This window comes from Salvelinus alpinus, chromosome 29, assembly GCF_045679555.1.
Source record: "Salvelinus alpinus chromosome 29, SLU_Salpinus.1, whole genome shotgun sequence".
Classification (NCBI taxonomy): domain Eukaryota; kingdom Metazoa; phylum Chordata; class Actinopteri; order Salmoniformes; family Salmonidae; genus Salvelinus; species Salvelinus alpinus.
The window spans coordinates 22,065,673-22,086,861 of record NC_092114.1 but is presented as its reverse complement, the minus strand read 5'-3'; the positions used below and the strand labels follow the sequence as shown (position 1 = coordinate 22,086,861).

Sequence of the window (21,189 nt, the reverse complement as noted above, 5' to 3'; positions counted from 1 at the left end):
TTGGGTGACTGGAGTCTTTGACAATTTTTGGGGCATTCCTCTGACACCGCCCAATATATATTGGTCCTGATGGCAGGAAGCTTGGCCCCAGTGATGTACTGGGCCGCACACACTACCCTCTGTAGCGCCTTACGGTCGGATGCCGATCAGTTGCCATACCAGGCAACCAGTCAGGATGCTCTCAATGATGCAGCTGTAGAACCTTTTGAGGATCTGGGGACCCATGCCAAATCTTTTCAGTCTCCTGAGGGGGAAAAGGCAACGTCGTGCCCTCTTCACGACTGTCTTGGTGTGTTTGGACCATGATAGTTTGTTGATGTGGACACCAAGGAACTAGAAACTCTCGACCCGCCCTGTCGATGTTAATGGGGGCCTGTTTGGCCCTCCTTTTCCTGTAGTCCACGATCAGCTTCTTTGTCTTGCTCACATTGAGGGAGAGGTTGTTGTCCTGGCACCACACTGCCAGGTCTCTGACTTCCTCCCTGTTGGCTGTCTCATCGTTTATCGGTTATTAGGCCTACAACTGTTGTGTCGTCAACAAACTTAATGATGGTGTTGGAGTCGTGCTTGGCCACGCAGTTGTGGGTGAACAGGGAGTACAGGAGGGGACTAAGCACGCACCTCTGAGGGGCCCCAGTGTTGAGGATCAGTGTCACAGATGTGTTGTCTCCCCAGATTAGTTTTCCTCGAGGTGTGCATTATTTTAGGAGTGATTTTGAGTGGTGGGAGTGAGCTCATCGCCCAGGCTTTCAAATTAAATTATTCATTGTTGTTGTCTGACATGAAATACACATTGGATTCCTCCATCAGTTGGTCTCACTGCTCATTTAAATCCTGGCTTCAGTAACAGGCAGACGGTGCTGTTTTATTCAGATAAAAACATTTATTTTCAACACACACTTCTGAAGAAGTCTGATTCAGTCACTGTGTCTGAAGAAGTCTGATTCAGTCACTGTGTCTGAAGAAGTCTGATTCAGTCACGGTCTCTGTGGGTTTCTTTGACGGACTGTCGGATTGCAAAGAAAATGTAAACTTGCGTGGTGATATTGGAAACCCAAGCCAATCAGACCAGTATTCTATCACAGCATCACATGAACATTCCCTTGTTCCTGTATGGTAGACTTGCTGGTAGACTTGCTGTTTTCAGAAGATCCTCAAATGACTGTCGGACTAGATGTATTATTTGTTGTAGTTTTGTACAGTATTGACTAACCACCAAGCTCCACTGTAGCTTCAACACCCTGTCTTGTTTTGAAGCATCAGGGTGTGAGTCATTGTCTGTGTCCCAAATGGCATCCTATTCGCTATATAGTGCTCTGGTCACTAAGTAGTGCACTATATGGAGAATAGGGTGCCATTTGGGACGCACACCAGTTGTGTAACATTGCAGTGAAGGCAGTAACCCATCTCTCCTGAAACGGCACAGTCTGTATGTGTTTTTTTGACAACTTTGGTCAGCATTACCAGGCCTATCTCACCATCTCACAAAGCCCTGTGATGTATTCCCCCCTATACTCTTCTCTCAGCCATTCCGTACCACCCTGTCATATTAGGATGTATACTGTACTATACTGCCTGAAGGTGACTTTATAATTGGGGATAAGCGCTCATTCAGCATGTTAGTGTCCACGCTCCCCTTTGCCAGGAGTGAGCTGGCTGCCTGTTTTATTTATTTTGAGACAGTGCTTGTGCTGGGGTTGCGTCTGTTTGTCAGGAGCAGTTGGTAGACAGTATACTGGGTGTTGGTCAGCATTGCTCTGCTGTAGACCTGATGCCAAAGAGATCCTTTCAGGTTTTGTTAGCCTGCATGATAAGCCATCAAAAAAGTGTAGAAAGAAAGGCTGATGTACCAAACCTTTACAGAACCATCAAAGAAAGTGAACCACCTTATAGGGGTGGACTCCGAAAGATGTGGCGCTCTTTTTCATGGTCCTTCAAGCCAGATAAGAACAGATTATGTGTAAATAACTTGGTACACTGCTCAAAAAAATAAAGGGAACACTTAAACAACACAATGTAACTCCAAGTCAATCACACTTCTGTGAAATCAAACTGTCCACTTAGGAAGCAACACCGATTGACAATAAATTTCACATGCTGTTGTGCAAATGGAATAGACAACAGGTGGAAATTATAGGCAATTAGCAAGACACCCCTAATAAAGGAGTGGTTCTGCAGGTGGTGACCACAGACCACTTCTCAGTTCCTATGCTTCCTGGCTGATGTTTTGGTCACTTTTGAATGCTGGCGGTGCTTTCACTCTAGTGGTATTATGAGACAGAGTCTACAACCCACACAAGTGGCTCAGGTAGTGCATCTCATCCAGGATGGCACATCAATGCGAGCTGTGGCAAGAAGGTTTGCTGTGTCTGTCAGCGTAGTGTCCAGAGCATGGAGGCGCTACCAGGAGACAGGCCAGTACATCAGGAGACGTGGAGGAGGCCGTAGGCGGGCAACAACCCAGCAGCAGGACCGCTACCTCCGCCTTTGTGCAAGGAGGAGCACTGCCAGAGCCCTGCAAAATGACCTCCAGCAGGCCACAAATGTGCATGTGTCTGCTCAAACGGTCAGAAACAGACTCCATGAGGGTGGTATGAGGGCCCAACGTCCACAGGTGGGGGTTGTGCTTACAGCCCAACACCGTGCAGGACGTTTGGCATTTGCCAGAGAACACCAAGATTGGCAAATTCGCCACTGGCGCCCTGTGCTCTTCACAGATGAAAGCAGGTTCACACTGAGCACATGTGACAGACGTGACAGAGTCTGGAGACGCCGTGGAGAACGTTCTGCCTCCTGCAACATCCTCCAGCATGACCGGTTTGGCGGTGGGTCAGTCATGGTGTGGGGTGGCATTTCTTTGGGGGGCCGCACAGCCCTCCATGTGCTCGCCAGAGGTAGCCTGACTGCCATTAGGTACCGAGATGAGATCCTCAGACCCCTTGTGAGACCATATGCTGGTGCGGTTGGCCCTGGGTTCCTCCTAATGCAAGACAATGCTAGACCTCATGTGGCTGGAGTGTGTCAGCAGTTTCTGCAAGAGGAAGGCATTGATGCTATGGACTGGCCCGCCCGTTCCCCAGACCTGAATCCAATTGAGCACATCTGGGACATCATGTCTCGCTCCATCCACCAACGCCACGTTGCACCACAGACTGTCCAGGAGTTGGCGGATGCTTTAGTCCAGGTCTGGGAGGAGATCCCTCCACCTCATCAGGAGCATGCCCAGGCGTTGTAGGGAGGTCATACAGGCACGTGGAGGCCACACACACTACTGAGCCTCATTTTGACTTGTTTTAAGGACATTACATCAAAGTTGGATCAGCCTGTAGTGTGGTTTTCCACTTTAATTTTGAGTGTGACTCCAAATCCAGACCTCCATGGGTTGATAAATTTGATTTCCATTGATAATTTTTGTGTGATTTTGTCAGCACTTTCAACTATGTAAAGAAAAAACTATTTAATAAGAATATTTCATTCATTCAGATCTAGGATGTGTTATTTTAGTGTTCCCTTTATTTTTTTGAGCAGTGTATAAATGTACCGTTTATGCTTTCTGTGAAATATCCCTGAAGTATTCAGACCCCTTGACTTTTTCCAGATTTTTGTTACGTTACAGCCTTATTATAAAATTGATTAAATATAAAAAAAATTCAGCAATCTACACACAGTACCCCATAACGACACAGTGAAAACAGGTTTTTAGAAATGTTTGCAACTTTATATATATATTTTTAAACAGAAATACCTTATTTACATAAGTATTCAGACCCTTTGCTATGAGACTCGAAATTGAGCTCAGGTGCATCCTGTTTCCATTGATCATCCTTGAGATATTTCTACAACTTAATTGGAGTCCACCTGTGGTAATTCAATTGATTGGACATGATTTGGAAAAGCACACACCTGTCTATATAAGGTCCCACTGTTGACAGTGCATGTCAGAGCAAAAACCAAGCCATGAGGTCGAAGGAATTGGCCATAGAGCTCCGAGACAGAATTGTGTCAAGGCACAGATCTGGGAAAGGGTACCAAACTTTTTCTGCAGCACTGAAGGTCCCCAAGAACACAGTGGCCTCCATCGTTCTTAAATGTGAGAAGTTTGGAACCACCAAAACTCTTCCTAGAGCTGGCTGCCCGGCCAAAATGGGCAATCATGGGAGAAGGGCAGGGAGGTGACCAAGAACCTGACGGTCACTCTAACATAGCACAACCATCTCTGCAGCACTACAACAATCAGGCCTACACCTCAGTAAAAAGCACATGACAGCCCGCTTGGAGTTTGCCAAAAGGCACCTACAGTAAACACACTCAGACCATGAGAAACAAGATTCCCTGTTCTGATGAAACCAAGATTGAACTCTTTGGCCAGAATGTCTGGAGGAAACCTGGCACCATCCCAATGGTGAATCATGGTGGTGGCAGTATCATGCTGTGGGGATACTTTTCAGTGGCAGGAACTGGGAGACTAGTCAGGATCGAGGCAAAGATAAACGGAGCAAAGTACAGAGAAATCCTTGATGAAAACCTGCTCCAGAGCGCTCAGGACATCAGACTTGGGGCAAAGGTTGATCTTCCAACAGGACAACGACTCTAAGCACACAGCCAAGACAACACAGGAGTGGCTTCGGGACAAGTCTCTGAATGTCCGTGGCCCAGCTAGAGCCCGGACTTGAACCCGATCGAACATCTCTGGAGAGACCTGAAAATAGCTGTGCAGCAACACTCCCCATCCAACCTGACAGAGCTTGAGGGGATCTGTGAAGAGGAATGGGAGAAACTCCCCAAATACAGGTGTTCCAAGCTTGTAGTGTCCAGTTTTTGCTTTGTCATTATGGGGTATTGTGTGTAAACTTTTATCAATTTTACAATAAGGCTGTAACGGAACAAAATATGGACATAGTCCAGGGGTCTGAATACTTTCCGAATACACTGTATACCATGACATTGTTGAATACTTGTTTCTGATTGGCTTGAAGGGCATTCTAGAGTCCTATATATTTACTTTGTTTAATTAACGAACCATCTGTTGGCTCCTGAAGCTGTGTATGACCTGGTTTCACTTTCACACGCACCTCTCATTTAACAAATGACTGTACTTTATATGGATGATTATTGTAACAAATGCACTGATCTGGTCAAATTATAAAGCATGTCAAGATATGTTGCATGAATTCACAATGGAAATACAATGAAATCGAAAAATTATTGAATTATTACTCTCACAATTTCACACATTTTCAACATATATTTTCGCCATTCTATACTTGACAAGCAGTTAGTTCCCATATTCCACCACTTGGCATTATGCCTACCCATGGTCATGGCTGTGCGTAAATTATTTATGCACACTCTCAAGCAACGTTCATATTGATAAATCTCACGCTCTGCGTGGAAATGATCCCACGCATGGTTTACGCACAGATTTGAGGCCCCGGGGCCAATTGTCTTTGGCACCCTTCTCCAACGGAACTGATGCTACACATGAATCTGCAGAGAATGAATCACACACACTCACATTCACACCTCTGGGGCCAGGAATTTTTATATCCAATCAAACACACCACTTTCTCTTGACAAGATGAGAGTGATTCTTGATTGAATAAGGATCGATTATTCCTCCCTCCTTACCATCCCTCATGTCCCTGGTGTTTGTGTAGACGGTGAAGACAGGAGAAGAGGAGGAGACTGTGTCACTGAGGGTCGTTCACAGATCTTTTGGGGGGCATGTGCCCTAACTATTAAACAGGGCACCCCTGAACCGGGGTCATACACTCATTGAGTATTTATTACTTAGATCATTTATTTACAGAAAAGGAATAGATGCCCACATCTTAATGGAAAATTAAATGAAAAATAAATAATTTTAGTTTCAAATGCTTAACTTAGGGGGGCGCTGTTTTCACTTTGGAAAAAATCGTGCCCAAATTAAACGGCCTCGTACTCTATTCTAGATCATACAATATGCATATTATTATTACTATTGGATAGAAAACACTCAGAAGTTTCTAAAACTGTTTGAATTATATCTGTGAGTAAAACAGAACTCATTTGGCAACAAACTTCCATACAGGAAGTGAAAAATCTGAAAACGAGGCTCTGTTTCAGGGCCTGCCTATTCAACTGGCTTTTATTTATCGATATGTATGCACTTCATACGCCTTCCACTAGATGTCAACAGGCAGTGGAAGGTTGAATGGGGTGTCTAGCTTGATCTGAGGCCGCATAAGAGCTTTTGTAGTGGCAGGTCCGGTATTTTGTTTGATTTCGACGGCGCGCGGGGGACCTCGACATTGTCTTCTGAAGAGCGTTCGGTATACACGGCGAATTGCTCCGGCTCTGATTTTATTTGATACATATGAGAAAAACATCATAAAGTAGGATTTTTCAACCGAGTTTGATCAGTTTATTCAACGTTTATTGGGAATTTTGGATTTTTTTGTTCCATGCGTCAAGAGATGATGGACACGTGAGCTCGACATGGCTAGCAAAAGTTGCTAATTCGACAGAAGAAATGGACATTCTAAAACCAAACAACGATTTATTCTGGACCTAGGACTCCTTGCACAACATTCTGATGGAAGAACAGCAAAAGTAAGACAACATTTATGATGTTATTTCGTATTTCTGTGTAATATGTTGACTCCTATTCTCCGCCGTGTTGGTGAGCGCTGTCTCACAATAACGCATGCTATATGTTGTGGTGAAGTTATTTTTAAAATCTAACACAGCGGTTGCATTAAGAACCAGTGTATCTTTCATTTGCCATACAACAAGTATTTTTATGTAAAGTTTATGATGAGTTCTTTGGTCAGATTAGGTGAGTGTCCAAAATATCTCCGGACATTCTGGTGAATCGTTGCTACGTATTCACAATGTATAACCACGATTTGCAGCTCTAAATATGCACATTTTCGAACAAAACATAAATGTATTGTATAACATGATGTTATAAGACTGTCATCTGATGAAGTTGTTCAAGGTTAGTGATTCATTTTATCTATATTTTGTCGGTTTTGTGCAAGCTATTTTGGCGGGGAGTAAATTGCGTTGTGTGTTTGGCTACTGTAGTGAGCTAATATAAATACATATTGTGTTTTCGCTGTAAAACATTTTAAAAATCGGAAATGATGGCTGGATTCACAAGATGTTTATCTTTCATTTTCTGTATTGGACTTGTGATTTCATGAAATTATATTATATGATATCCCTGTCCCGTTAGGCTAGGCTATGCTAGTCAGCTTTTTTGATGAGGATGCTCCCGGATCCGGGATGGGTATGAAGTAAAGGTTAAGTCTTATTCACGTTACTAAGAACAAAAAAAATATCAAAATAATACAAATAATAACATATACAACTCTGAGTAAAGTATTTTGCACAACTATTTTGAACTGCTGCATTATTTCACAATGACCAACACAATTCCAGTCAAAATACAAGATTGTGAGAAATACTGTAGCCTACCATGACTATACCCAACCCAACTCCATTGTTGCCACTATGTATCCTACCTGAATGAAGCTTTGATTCAGTGGATGAAGTATTGAGGAGCAGGGATGTTGAAGGTCACTTCAGGGATACAGCTGCTGATCTACACGTCCTAAACATGCCAGGAATGAGAGCAAATTAATGGAAGAAAATTAGAAATACTGTAGCCTACAATTACTATAATATCTGTCCCTCTGCCCTCCCTAAATCGTGTCATTGAGCGGTTCAGGAGACTTTTAGCCCTCCATAACTGACTACAAGAATATTGCAGCTCTGTGGGTGTAATATTTATTGACAATTTTGATACCTTCTGGAAACAAAGCTCGTATTATAAGGAGAATGGTATCCAACCAAATCACTTTGGTTCCTGGATCATTTCACAGAATTATAAGGCTGTGTTGAGACAATAACTTATCAATGACCCAAGCACAGCTCATTTAATCCCTACCATCGTCTCGCTGAGTTGTCATAATGCTTCAGCAAAGTACATTATCCCAGGGGCGTTGGAAGACAATGTAAAAAAAAAAAAAAAAAAAAAAAAGAAATTGTGTTAAACCAGATACAATGCTATTTTAAAGTAAACAAATTGACAACAGACTTTCAGCACGCTTATAGGGAAGGACATTCAACAAGCACAGCACTTACACAAATTACTGATGATTTGGCTGAGAGAAATTGATAAAAGATTTTTGGGGGCTGTTTTGTTAGGCTTCAGTGCAGCTTTAGACCTTATCGATCATAGTCTGCTGCTGGAAAAACGTATGTGTTATGGCTTTACATCCCCCTGCTATATTGTGGATAAAGTGTTAACTGGCTAACAGAACACAGGTAGAATCAGGAATTCCCCAGGGCAGCTGTCTAGGCCCCTTACTTTTTTCAGTCTTTACTAACGACATGCCACTGGCTTTGAGTAAAGCCAGTGTGTCTATGTATGCAGATGACTCAACACTATACACGTCAGCTACTACAGCGACTGAAATGACTTCAACACTTAACAAAGAGCTGCAGTTAGTTTCAGAATGGGTGGCAAGGAATAAGTTAGTCCTAAATATTTGAAACTAAAAGCATTGTATTTGAGACAAATCATTCACTAAACCCTAAACCTCAACTAAATCTTGTAATAAATAATGTTGAAATTGAGCAAAGTTGAGGTGACTAAACTGCTTGGAGTAACCCAGGATTGTAAACTGTTGATACAACAGTAGCTAAGATGGGGAGAAGTCTGTCCATAATAAAGCGCTGTTCTGCCTTCTTAACAACACTATCAACAAGGCAGATCCTAGAGGCCCTAGTTTGGTCGCACCTGAACTTCTGTTCAGTCGTGTGGTCAGGTACCACAAAGAGGGACTTAGGAAAATTGCCATTGGCTCAGAACAGGGCAGCACGATTGGCTCTTGGATGTACACAGAGAGCTGGTATTAATAATATCCATGTCAATCTCTCCTGGCTGAAAGTGGAGGATAGATTGACTTCATCACATCTTGTATTTGTAATTGACATATTGAATGCACCGAGCTGTCTGTTTGAACTATTGGCACACAGCTCGGACACCCATGCATACCCCACAAGACATGCCACCAGATGTCTCTTCACAGTCCCCAAGTCCAGAACAGACTATGGGAGGCATACAGTACTACATAGAGCCATGACTACATGGGACTATTCCATATCAAGTAACTCATGCCAGCCGTAAAATTAGATTTAAAAACAGATACAAATACACCTTTGGAACAGTGGGGATTGTGACGCAACACAAACAGGCACAGAACATGCATACACACACACGATAACATACGCACTACACACACACGTACACATGGATTTTGTGTTGTAGATATGTGGTAGTAGAGTAGGGGCCTGAGGGCACACACTTAATGTGTTGTGAAATGTGTTGTGAATGTATTGTAATGTTTTAAATTGTATAACTGCCTTTATTTTGCAAGACCCCAGGAAGAGCAGCAGCTAATGGGGATCCATAATAAATAGAAATACTTTACTATAGCTTACCATTCCCTAAATAAGTCAGTCATAATGTACCCATCAGCACATATAGCCATTGCCATCCTTATGACACAGAAACATGTGGAGCAGAGTTCTATTTAGAGATGGTTCTGAGCATGTTACCGGTGGTCATTCTGGACATGGCCCTTCTGTTTGTCTTGTGTAATCATTTGACCATGGGTGACATCCATGGTTTGTCTGTGAGTCATAGAAGGCATAGACTAGAGCAGTATGCATGTTCCCTATAGCAGAACCCAGTATGCATGTTCCCTGTAGCAGAACCCAGTATGCTTGTTCCCTATAGCAGAACCCAGTATGCCTGTTCCCTATAGCAGAACCCAGTATGCATGTTCCCTATAGCAGAACCCAGTATGCATGTTCCCTGTAGCAGAACCCAGTATGCATGTTCCCTGTAGCAGAACCCAGTATGCAAGTTCCCTGTAGCAGAACCCAGTATGCATGTTCCCTGTAGCAGATCCCAGTATGCATGTTCCCTGTAGCAGAACCCAGTATGCATATTCCCTGTAGCAGAACCCAGTATTCATGTTCCCTGTAGCAGAACCCAGTATTCATGTTCCCTGTAGCAGAACCCAGTATTCATGTTCCCTGTAGCAGAACCCAGTATGCATGTTCCCTGTAGCAGAACCCAGTATGCATGTTCCCTGTAGCAGAACCCAGTATGCATGTTCCCTGTAGCAGAACCCAGTATGCATGTTCCCTGTAGCAGAACCCAGTATGCATGTTCCCTATAGCAGAACCCAGTAGACATGTTCCCTGTAACAGAACCCAGTATGCATGTTCCCTGTAGCAGAACCCAGTATGCATATTCCCTATAGCAGAACCCAGTATGCATGTTCCCTGTAGCAGAACCCAGTATGCATGTTCCCTGTAGCAGAACCCAGTATGCATGTTCCCTGTAGCAGAACCCAGTATGCATGTTCCCTATAGCAGAACCCAGTATGCATGTTCCCTGTAGCAGAACCTACAAGCAGCAGTCTCACCCAATAATTATCATAACAATGATTGTATTGATTAGTTGTGTCTGGTATGAATGTGAGGTTGCCTTACAAAGACAGGCAAGGGTTTCATGCATTCATATTATTTTTTAAATAGATGTCTTTTTAAATCAGAATCTTCTTTTCCATCAAGACCAGATTTTGATTTCAGATCTAAAATGTAACACAACCACAACCACATCCCATCCTACTCTACTCTCTAGTCTACTCTCTAGTCTACTCTTTAGTCTACTCTTTAGTCTACTCTTTAGTCTACTCTACTCTTTAGTCTACTCTCTAGTCTCTAGTCTACTCTCTAGTCTCTAGTCTACTCGTTAGTCTACTCGTTAGTCTACTCGTTAGTCTACTCGTTAGTCTACTCGTTAGTCTACTCGTTAGTCGACTCGTTAGTCGACTCGTTAGTCGACTCGTTAGTCGACTCGTTAGTCTACTCGTTAGTCTACTCTTTAGTCTACGCTCTAGTCTACTCTCTAGTCTACTCTTTACTATTTAGTCTACTCTCTACTCTAATCTCTACTCTACTCTCTAGTCTACTCTCTAGTCTACTCTCTACTCTACTCTTTAGTCTACTCTCTACTCTACTCTTTAGTCTACTCTCTTCTCTAGTCTACTCTCTAGTCTACTCTTTAGTCTACTCTCTTCTCTAGTCTACTCTCTAGTCTACTCTTTAGTCTACTCTCTACTCTACTCTCTTCTCTAGTCTACGCTTTAGTCTACTCTCTAGTCTACTCTCTACTCTACTCTTTAGTCTACTCTCTACTCTTTAGTCTACTCTCTACTCTCTACTCTACTCTTTAGTGTACTCTCTTCTCTAGTCTACTCTCTACTCTACTCTTTAGTGTACTCTCTTCTCTAGTCTACTCTCTACTCTACTCTTTAGTGTACTCTCTTCTCTAGTCTACTCTCTACTCTACTCTCTAGTCTACTCTCTACTCTACTCTTTAGTCTACTCTCTAGTCTACTCTCTACTCTTTAGTCTACTCTCTACTCTCTACTCTACTCTTTAGTGTACTCTTTAGTCTACTCTTTAGTGTACTCTCTTCTCTAGTCTACTCTCTACTCTCTAGTCTACTCTTTAGTCTACTCTTTAGTGTACTCTCTTCTCTAGTCTACTCTCTACTCTACTCGTTAGTCTACTCTCTAGTCTACTCTTTAGTCTACTCTCTAGTCTACTCTCTACTCTTTAGTCTACTCTCTAGTCTACTCTCTATTCTACTCTCTACTATACTCTTTAGGCTACTCTTTAGTCTACTCTTTAGTCTACTCTTTAGTCTACTCTCTAGTCTACTCTCTACTCTTTAGTCTACTCTCTACTCTAGTCTACTCTCTAGTCTACTCTTTAGTCTACTCTTTAGTGTACTCTCTTCTCTACTCTCTACTCTACTCGTTAGTCTACTCTCTAGTCTACTCTCTAGTCTACTCTTTAGTCTACTCTCTAGTCTACTCTCTACTCTTTAGTCTACTCTCTAGTCTACTCTCTATTCTACTCTCTACTATACTCTTTAGGCTACTCTTTAGTCTACTCTTTAGTCTACTCTTTAGTCTACTCTCTAGTCTACTCTCTACTCTTTAGTCTACTCTCTACTCTACTCTACTCTCTAGTCTACTCTCTAGTCTACTCTTTAGTCTACTCTTTAGTCTACTCTCTAGTCTACTCTCTTCTTTAGTCTACTCTCTAGTCTACTCTCTAGTCTACTCTCTACCTTACTCTTTAGTCTACTCTCTACTCTCTTTTCTAGTCTACTCTCTAGTCTACTCTCTAGTCTACTCTCTACTCTACTCTTTAGTCTACTCTCTAGTCTAGTCTACTCTCTAGTCTACTCTCTAGTCTACTCTCTAGTCTACTCTCTTCTCTAGTCTACTCTCTTCTCTAGTCTACTCTCTACTCTACTCTCTAGTCTACTCTCTACTCTACTCTTTAGTCTACTCTCTAGTCTAGTCTACTCTCTAGTCTACTCTCTAGTCTACTCTCTAGTCTACTCTCTAGTCTACTCTTTAGTCTACTCTCTAGTCTACTCTCTACTCTTTAGTCTACTCTCTACTCTCTACTCTACTCTTTAGTGTACTCTTTAGTCTACTCTTTAGTGTACTCTCTTCTCTAGTCTACTCTCTACTCTCTAGTCTACTCTTTAGTCTACTCTTTAGTGTACTCTCTTCTCTAGTCTACTCTCTACTCTACTCGTTAGTCTACTCTCTAGTCTACTCTTTAGTCTACTCTCTAGTCTACTCTCTACTCTTTAGTCTACTCTCTAGTCTACTCTCTATTCTACTCTCTACTATACTCTTTAGGCTACTCTTTAGTCTACTCTTTAGTCTACTCTTTAGTCTACTCTCTAGTCTACTCTCTACTCTTTAGTCTACTCTCTACTCTTTAGTCTACTCTCTAGTCTACTCTTTAGTCTACTCTTTAGTGTACTCTCTTCTCTACTCTCTACTCTACTCGTTAGTCTACTCTCTAGTCTACTCTCTAGTCTACTCTTTAGTCTACTCTCTAGTCTACTCTCTACTCTTTAGTCTACTCTCTAGTCTACTCTCTATTCTACTCTCTACTATACTCTTTAGGCTACTCTTTAGTCTACTCTTTAGTCTACTCTTTAGTCTACTCTCTAGTCTACTCTCTACTCTTTAGTCTACTCTCTACTCTACTCTACTCTCTAGTCTACTCTCTAGTCTACTCTTTAGTCTACTCTTTAGTCTACTCTCTAGTCTACTCTCTTCTTTAGTCTACTCTCTAGTCTACTCTCTAGTCTACTCTCTACCTTACTCTTTAGTCTACTCTCTACTCTCTTTTCTAGTCTACTCTCTAGTCTACTCTCTAGTCTACTCTCTACTCTACTCTTTAGTCTACTCTCTAGTCTAGTCTACTCTCTAGTCTACTCTCTAGTCTACTCTCTAGTCTACTCTCTTCTCTAGTCTACTCTCTTCTCTAGTCTACTCTCTACTCTACTCTCTAGTCTACTCTTTACTCTACTCTTTAGTCTACTCTCTAGTCTAGTCTACTCTCTAGTCTACTCTCTAGTCTACTCTCTAGTCTACTCTCTAGTCTACTCTCTAGTCTACTCTTTAGTCTACTCTCTTCTCTAGTCTACTCTCTAGAAAACTCTTTAGTCTACTCTAGTCTTTAGTCTACTCTCTTCTCCAGTCTACTCTACTCTACACTCTACTCTTTATTCTATTCTTTACTCTACTCTACACTCTACTCTTTACCCTCTACTCTACTCTTTACTCTACTCTCTACTTTTTACTCTACTCTATACTCTATTTACGCTATACTCTCTACTCTTTACTCTGTATTCTAATTTACTCTTTACTCTGTACTCTACACGTTTCTCTACTCTATACTCTCTACTCTGCTGTACACTCTACACTCTACTCTCTACTCTACACTCTACTCTTTATTCTACTCTTTACTCTACTCTACACTCTACTCTTTACACTCTACTCTTTACTCTACTCTCTACTCTCTACTTTTTACTCTACTCTATACTTTACACTCTACTCTTTACTCTATACTCTCTACTTTTTACTCTACTCTATACTCTACACTCTACTCTTTACTCTATACTCTCTACTCTACACTCTACTCTTTAGTATACAATTTACTCTACTCTCTACTCTACATTCTACTTTTCAGTATGCTATCTACCCCACACTCTTTAGCATACTCTGTGCTCTCTACTCTACTCTCTACTCTACACTCTTTAATATACTCTTTACTCTCTACTCTACTCTCTACTCTACACTCTTTAATATACTCTTTACTCTCTACTCTTAACTCTACACTCTTTAATATACTCTTTACTCTCTACTCTACTCTCTACTCTACACTCTTTAATATACTCTTTACTCTCTACTCTTAACTCTACACTCTTTAATATACTCTTTACTCTCTACTCTACTCTCTACTCTACACTCTTTAATATACTCTTTACTCTCTACTCTTACTACTCTACACTACTCTTTACTATACTCTCTACTATTTACTCTACTCTTTACTTTATACTCATTAGTCTACACTCTACTCTTAACTCTCTTCTCTACACTCTACTCTGCACTCTACTCTCTACTCTACACTCTACTCTTAACTCTCTACTCTACACTCTCTAGTCTACTCTCTACTCTACTCTTTACTCTACTCTCTACTCTACACTCTTTAATATACTCATTACTCTCTACTCTGCTCTCTACTCTTTTCTCTCTATACTACTCTTTACTATACTTTACTATTTACTCTACTATCTACTCTACTCTCTAGTCTACTTTCTACTCTACTCTTTAGTCTACTCTTTTACTCTACTCTCTACTTTACTCTACTCTCTACTCTACTTTTTAGTCTACTCTCTACTCTTTACTCTACTCTACTCTAGTCTACTCTCTACTTTACTATACTCTCTACTCTACTTTTTAGTCTACTCTCCTCTCTACTCTACTCTTTAGTCTACTCTCTACTCTACTCGTTAGTCTACTCTCTACTCTACTCTTTAGTCTACTCTACTCTTTAGTCTACTCTACTCTTTAGTCTACTCTACTCTTTAGTCTTCTCTACTCTTTAGTCTACTCTTTAGTCTACTCTCTACTCTACTCTCTACTCTCTACTCTACTCTACTCTTTACTCTACTCTCTACTCTACTTTTTAGTCTACTCTCTACTCTTTACTCTACTCTACTCTACTCTCAACACTACTCTCTACTCTACTCTTTAGTCTACTCTCTACTGTACTCTCTACTCTACTCTCAACTCTACTCTTGACTACTCTCTCCTCCACTCCACTCTACTCGATACTCTGTATTGTACTCTCTACTCTACTCTCTACTCCACTCTTTACTTTTTACTCTGTATTCTACTCTACTCTTTCTCCACTCCGACCAACAGAACGGACAGGCAACAGTTTCCTCTGTTTCCATAGCAACCCCAGTCCAATTACCACCGCTGCACTGCACTGGCTCCACTTTGGCAAGATGGAGGCGCTTCTCTTCTCTCACTGTGTCTGTGTGTGTTCCTGCATGCTGATGCATATGTGTGTTCCTGCATGCTGATGTGCGTGTGTTTGTGTGTTCCTGTGTCTATTTCTGAGCATGGTAATGTATGACTGCCCTGTGTCTTGTATGACTGCTTGCTGCGCCTCGCGACTAGAAAACCTCCAGCTCTGTGCATCCATGCAGAATAGTACTGATGTAGAGGCTCTCACTCATTCTCCTCCCCTCCCCCTCTGTAACCCCCCCCCCCCCCCCTCCACACACATACACACCACCACAGCCCATGTGATCCCCAGCTGCCAGTCTATTGGCTGATACCACCGTGGCGTGCATCCAATCGGGCTTAAACGCTGAGATCAACATAAGCGGGGCTGCCTGGTGATCCTCCCAGACTGGCAGCAGAGAGGAGGTAGATCTTGTGAGGCAGGCAGGCAGGAGGAAGAGCGGCGCCCTCCTTGACCACAATCGCCACCACAACGCACCTCACGCCTGTGGCTAGAGCCCAGCCAGCTCCGTAAGCAACCGTTAGCATTGCTCTATCACTCTACCAGGGGACCATCTGCCATTGCTTCCCCTCTCTTTCCCTCTGTTCTTTGCTTCCTCTCTAAACTCGTTAGCTGCTCCTCTCATCTCGGTGCAGTCGAGGTTCTGCTGTCAGTCATTATGAAGCACAACGTGGCAGCAGCAGCCATGGAGGTGACAATTACAGGTAAGTACAAGACACTGGCTGACATGCTTTATCCACCTCTAGAGAGAAGAGAGTGAAGGAGAAGAGCAGGGGCATTGGCTGCTGGCTGCTGATTAGAATGGAGGGATGGAGAGAGTGAAGGAGAAGAGCAGGGACATTGGCTGCTGGCTGCTGATTAGAATGGAGGGATGGAGAGAGTGAAGGAGAAGAGCAGTGGCATTGGCTGCTGGCTGCTGGCTGCTGATTAGAATGGAGGGATGGAGAGAGTGAAGGAGAAGAGCAGGGACATTGGCTGCTGGCTGCTGATTAGAATGGAGGGATGGAGAGAGTGAAGGAGAAGAGCAGGGGCATTGGCTGCTGGCTGCTGATTAGAATGGAGGGATGGAGAGAGTGAAGGAGAAGAGCAGTGGCATTGGCTGCTGGCTGCTGATTAGAATGGAGGGATGGAGAGAGTGAAGGAGAAGAGCAGGGACATTGGCTGCTGGCTGCTGATTAGAATGGAGGGATGGAGAGAGTGAAGGAGAAGAGCAGGGGCATTGGCTGCTGGCTGCTGATTAGAATGGAGGGATGGAGAGAGTGAAGGAGAAGAGCAGGGGCATTGGCTGCTGATTAGAATGGAGGGATGGAGAGAGTGAAGGAGAAGAGCAGGGGAGGGGGTTGTTTGTTGTTGCTTGGCTGCGGAGAAGAGTGGAGAGTATCAGAGCAATGCTCATAGGACAGATGGGGCAGTGCTGGGTTGTGTGTCTGTGTCTGTGTCTGTGTCTGTGTCTGTGTCTGTGCGTGTGCGTGTGCGTGCGTGCGTGTGACTCTGTGAGGCATAATCAGGTTAGAGCAGCCCATCTCAGCCTTCTGATTAAAAGCCTCCCAATCTCAGCAAACACAGAGCCTAAAGCCCAGTCTGAAACTGTCTTTGTGAACACAGACAGAGCAGAGGGAAGTGGTGGCGATAGTACACATTGTGAATAAGGTTTAGCATTGTATACTACTACCCACTTTCCTACCAATGGAGGAATGGACCACTACTATCCACCATATTAGCCTCGGCTAGCAAATTATGAATGCCATATGTGTTAGTATGTTTAAATAATGCATACATTTCATGTCTAACATTGCCATGGACAGATGCTCAGTATATTTGTATTTTCGTTATTACGGATCCCCATTAGCTGCTGCCAAGGCAAACATTACGGCAGTTATATACAATTTAAAATATATGACATTACATTTTATAACACTTTTCACAACACATTGTGTTCCCTCAGGCCACTACTCTACTACCACACCTCTGGTAACATGTCTTGTGGGGTATTCATGGGTGTCCGAGCTGTTTGCTAGTAGTTTAAACAGACACCTCGTGCGTTCAGCATGTCAACACTTCTTACAAAAACAAGTAGTGATGAAGTCAATCTCTCCTCCACTGTGAGCCATGAGAGATTTACATGCATATGATTAATGTTAGCTCTCCGTGTACATTTAAGGGCCAGCCGTACTGCCCTGTTCTGAGCAAATTGTAATTTTCAGAGGTATATACTGTGGCTATATAAAACAACAAGATGATTGTCTTTGCCATGGTTACTGTAGCGATAGCTACCCCCAGGATAATCTGCTTTGTCAAGAACAGGTATTCCCAAACTGGGGGGGTATGCGCAATGCCGTTGGGGGTATACCAAATAAAAATGAGATTCACATTTTTTTTAAATATATTTATATTTATTTATGTTTTTTTATATATATTTTTTTTCCCACATTTTTAAACAGTACATTTATATTTCCCAACGTGGGCGATACATTTGGGTGAGGTTTTTTTCTCTCCTGAGTAGCCTCATTTCACTGCCAAAAATAAAATGTAACCATCTAGTGTTCAGCGAAATAACAACACAATGTCAAAAACAGGTAGCCTAGTCAAATAATTAACATCCAGTCCCAATAACCGTTACTCTCTCGCGGGAAACCACTCTTGCGCAGACATTTAGAAACGAAATATGACAATTTGAAAAATAAGCCACCGGAGTTTTTGGAGCGAGAATACAGACAACTTTCGAGCAGTAAGACATGTATAAAACCAACAGATACCATTAATAAGAAGGGGCTAGAAGCGTCTTATATGGTGAGCTACCGAGTGGCTGGGACAGGCAAGCCCCATACTATTGTGTAGAACAGTTTTTCCAGCTGCCGCGGATATGGCTGGGACAATACTGGGGGGAAAGGCCAAAAAAAACTATACAGACAATGACTTCATCAAACAACACTGTTTCACGACGCATCAGTGACATAGCAGGAGATGTTTTGAAACAATTACTGCTTCGCATACAAGCCAGTGAATTCTATGCATTACAGCTGGATGAGTCAACAGACTTGGCGGGCCTGGCACAGCTCCTGGTATATGTCCGTTACGTTTATGGGAGGCCAATTAAGGAATACAACTCTTCTGGAATCAAGGACAACAGGAGAGGATATTTTTTAAGTACTGGACAACTTTGTGACATCAAACCAACAAGATGTGTTGGTATCTGTACAGTCGTGGCCAAACGTTTTGAGAATGACACAAATATTAATTTTCACAAAGTCTGCTGCCTTAGTTTGTATGATGGCAATTTCCATATACTCCAGAATGTTATGAAGAATGATCAGATGAATTGCAATTAATTGCAAAGTCCCTCTTTGCCATGCAAATTATTGAGTCTATGATTAAGAAGTTGGAGCTCGTTTCTGTCTGCATAAACAAGGACAACACACAGGCCTTCCCATCATTGTATTATTTTTTTGTGTGCAAATTAACTCAAGCTTATGTACAATGTCAAATGTGAAATAGCGAAACACCTGAGTGAGCTGGGTGCGCAATTACGCAGGTACTTTCTCAAAACGGGCGACACAAACAACTGGATTCGTTATTCCTTTTATGCCCTGCCTCCAGTCCACTTACCGATATCTGAACAAGAGAGCCTCATTGAAATTGTAACAAGCGGTTCTGTGAAAATTGAATTTAATCAGAAGCCACTGCCAGATTTCTGGTTAGGGCTGCGGTCAGAGTTTCTTGCCTTGGCAAATCGCACTATTTAGACACTGATACCCTTTGCAACCACATACGTACAGTTTAAATCGGAAGTTTACATACACCTTAGCCAAATACATTTAAACTCAGTTTTTCACAATTCCTGACATTTAATCCTAGTAAAAATGTCCTGTCTTAGGTCAGTTAGGATCACCTCTTTATTTTAAGAATGTGAAATGGCAGAATAATAGTAGAGAGAATGATTTATTTCAGCTTTTATTTCTTTCATCCCATTCCCAGTGGGTCAGAAGTTTACATACACTCAATTAGTATTTGGTAGCATTGCCTTTAAATTGTTTAACTTGGGTTAAACATTTTGGGTAGCCTTCCACAAGCTTCCCACAATAAGTTGGGTGAATTTTGTCCCATTCCTCCTGACAGAGCTGGTGTAACTGAGTCAGGTTTGTAGGCCTCCTTGCTCGCACACGCTTTTTCAGTTCTGCCCACACATTTTCTATAGGATTGAGGTCAAGGCTTTGTGATGGCCACTCCAATACCTTGACCATGTTGTCCGTAAGCCATTTTGCCACAACTTTGGAAGTATGCTTGGGGTCATTATCCATTTGGAAGACCCATTTGCGACCAAGCTTTAACTTCCTGACTGATGTCTTGAGATGTTGCTTCAATATATCCAAATAATTTTCCTGTCTCATGATGCCATCTATTTTGTGAAGTGCACCAGTCCCTCCTGCAGCAAAGCACCCCCACAACATGATGCCCGTGCTTCACAGGTGGGATGGTGTTCTTCGGCTTGCAAGCATCCCCCTTTTTCCTCCAAACATAACGATGGTCATTGTGGCCAAACAGTGCAGTTGCAAACCGTGGTCTGGCTTTTTCATGGCGGTTTTGGAGCAGTGTCGTCTTGCTTGCTGAGTGGCCTTTCGGGTTATGTTGATATAGGACTTGTTTTACTGTGGATATAGATACTTTTGTACCTGTTTCCTCCAGCATCTTCACAAGATCCTTTGCTGTTGTTCTGGGATTGATTTGCACTTTTCGCACCAAAGTATGTTCATCTCTCGGAGACAGAACGCGTCTCCTTCCTGCGCAGTATGACGGCTGCGTGGTTCCATGGTGTTTATACTTGCATACTATTGTTTGTACAGATGAACATGGCACCTTCAGGCGTTTGGAAATTGCTCCCAAGGATGAACCAGACTTGTGGAGGTCTACCATTTTTGGCTGATTTCTTTTGACTTTCCCATGATGTCAAGCAAGAGGCACTGAGTTTGAAGGTAGGCCTTGAAATGCATCCACAGGTACACCTCCAATTGACTCAAGTGATGTCAATTAGCCTATCAGAAGCTTCTAAAGCCATGACATCATTTTCTGGAATTTTCCAAGCTGTTTAAAGGCACAGTCAACTTAGTGTATGTAACTTCTGACCCACTGGAATTGTGATACAGTGAATGATAAGTGAAATAATCTGTCTGTAAACAATTGTTGGATAAATTACTTGTCATGCACAAAGTAGATGTCCTAACCAACTTGTCAAAACTATAGTTTGTGAACAAGACATTTGTGGAGTGGTTGAAAAACTAGTTTTAATGACTCCAACCTAAGTGTATGTAAACTTCCGACTTCAACTGTATGTGAGAGTTGATTCTCGGCCCTCACTAGCATGAAAACTAAATACAGGCACAGACTGTGTGTGGGAAATGATTTAAGACTGAAACTCTCTCCAATACAACCCAACATTGCAAAGTTATGTGCATCCTTTCAAGCACACCCTTTTCATTAACCTGTGGTGAGTTATTTACAATTTTCGATGAACAATACAGTTTTATATGTAAGATGGCTAAATAAAGAGCAAAATGATTGATTATTATTATATTATTATTTGTGCCCTGGTCCTATAAGAGCTCGTTGTCCCTTCCCACGGGCCGGGTTGTGACAAAAAGTCACACTCATTCTTATGTTTAATAAATGTATCGTATAGTGTGTGTGTGGCAGGCTTACAATGACGGCAAA

The 21,189-nt window shown here is 42.3% G+C and overlaps 1 protein-coding gene across 9 annotated transcripts in view; it reads left to right on the top strand.

The window, feature by feature from the left end:
• Window positions 1-21,189, top strand: part of elmo1 (engulfment and cell motility 1 (ced-12 homolog, C. elegans)) — a 214,486-nt gene that overhangs the window by 159,751 nt on the left and 33,546 nt on the right. The window contains exon 1 of one of the 9 annotated variants that reach the window (XM_071375197.1): window positions 15,866-16,187. The exons of 7 other annotated variants lie outside the window; for them this stretch is intronic. The gene's annotated coding sequence lies outside the window, so the exon portion shown is untranslated. Of the gene's footprint in view, window positions 1-15,865; window positions 16,188-21,189 lie in introns of those variants that run through there. One more of the 9 variants, XM_071375198.1, reaches the window with a different exon arrangement.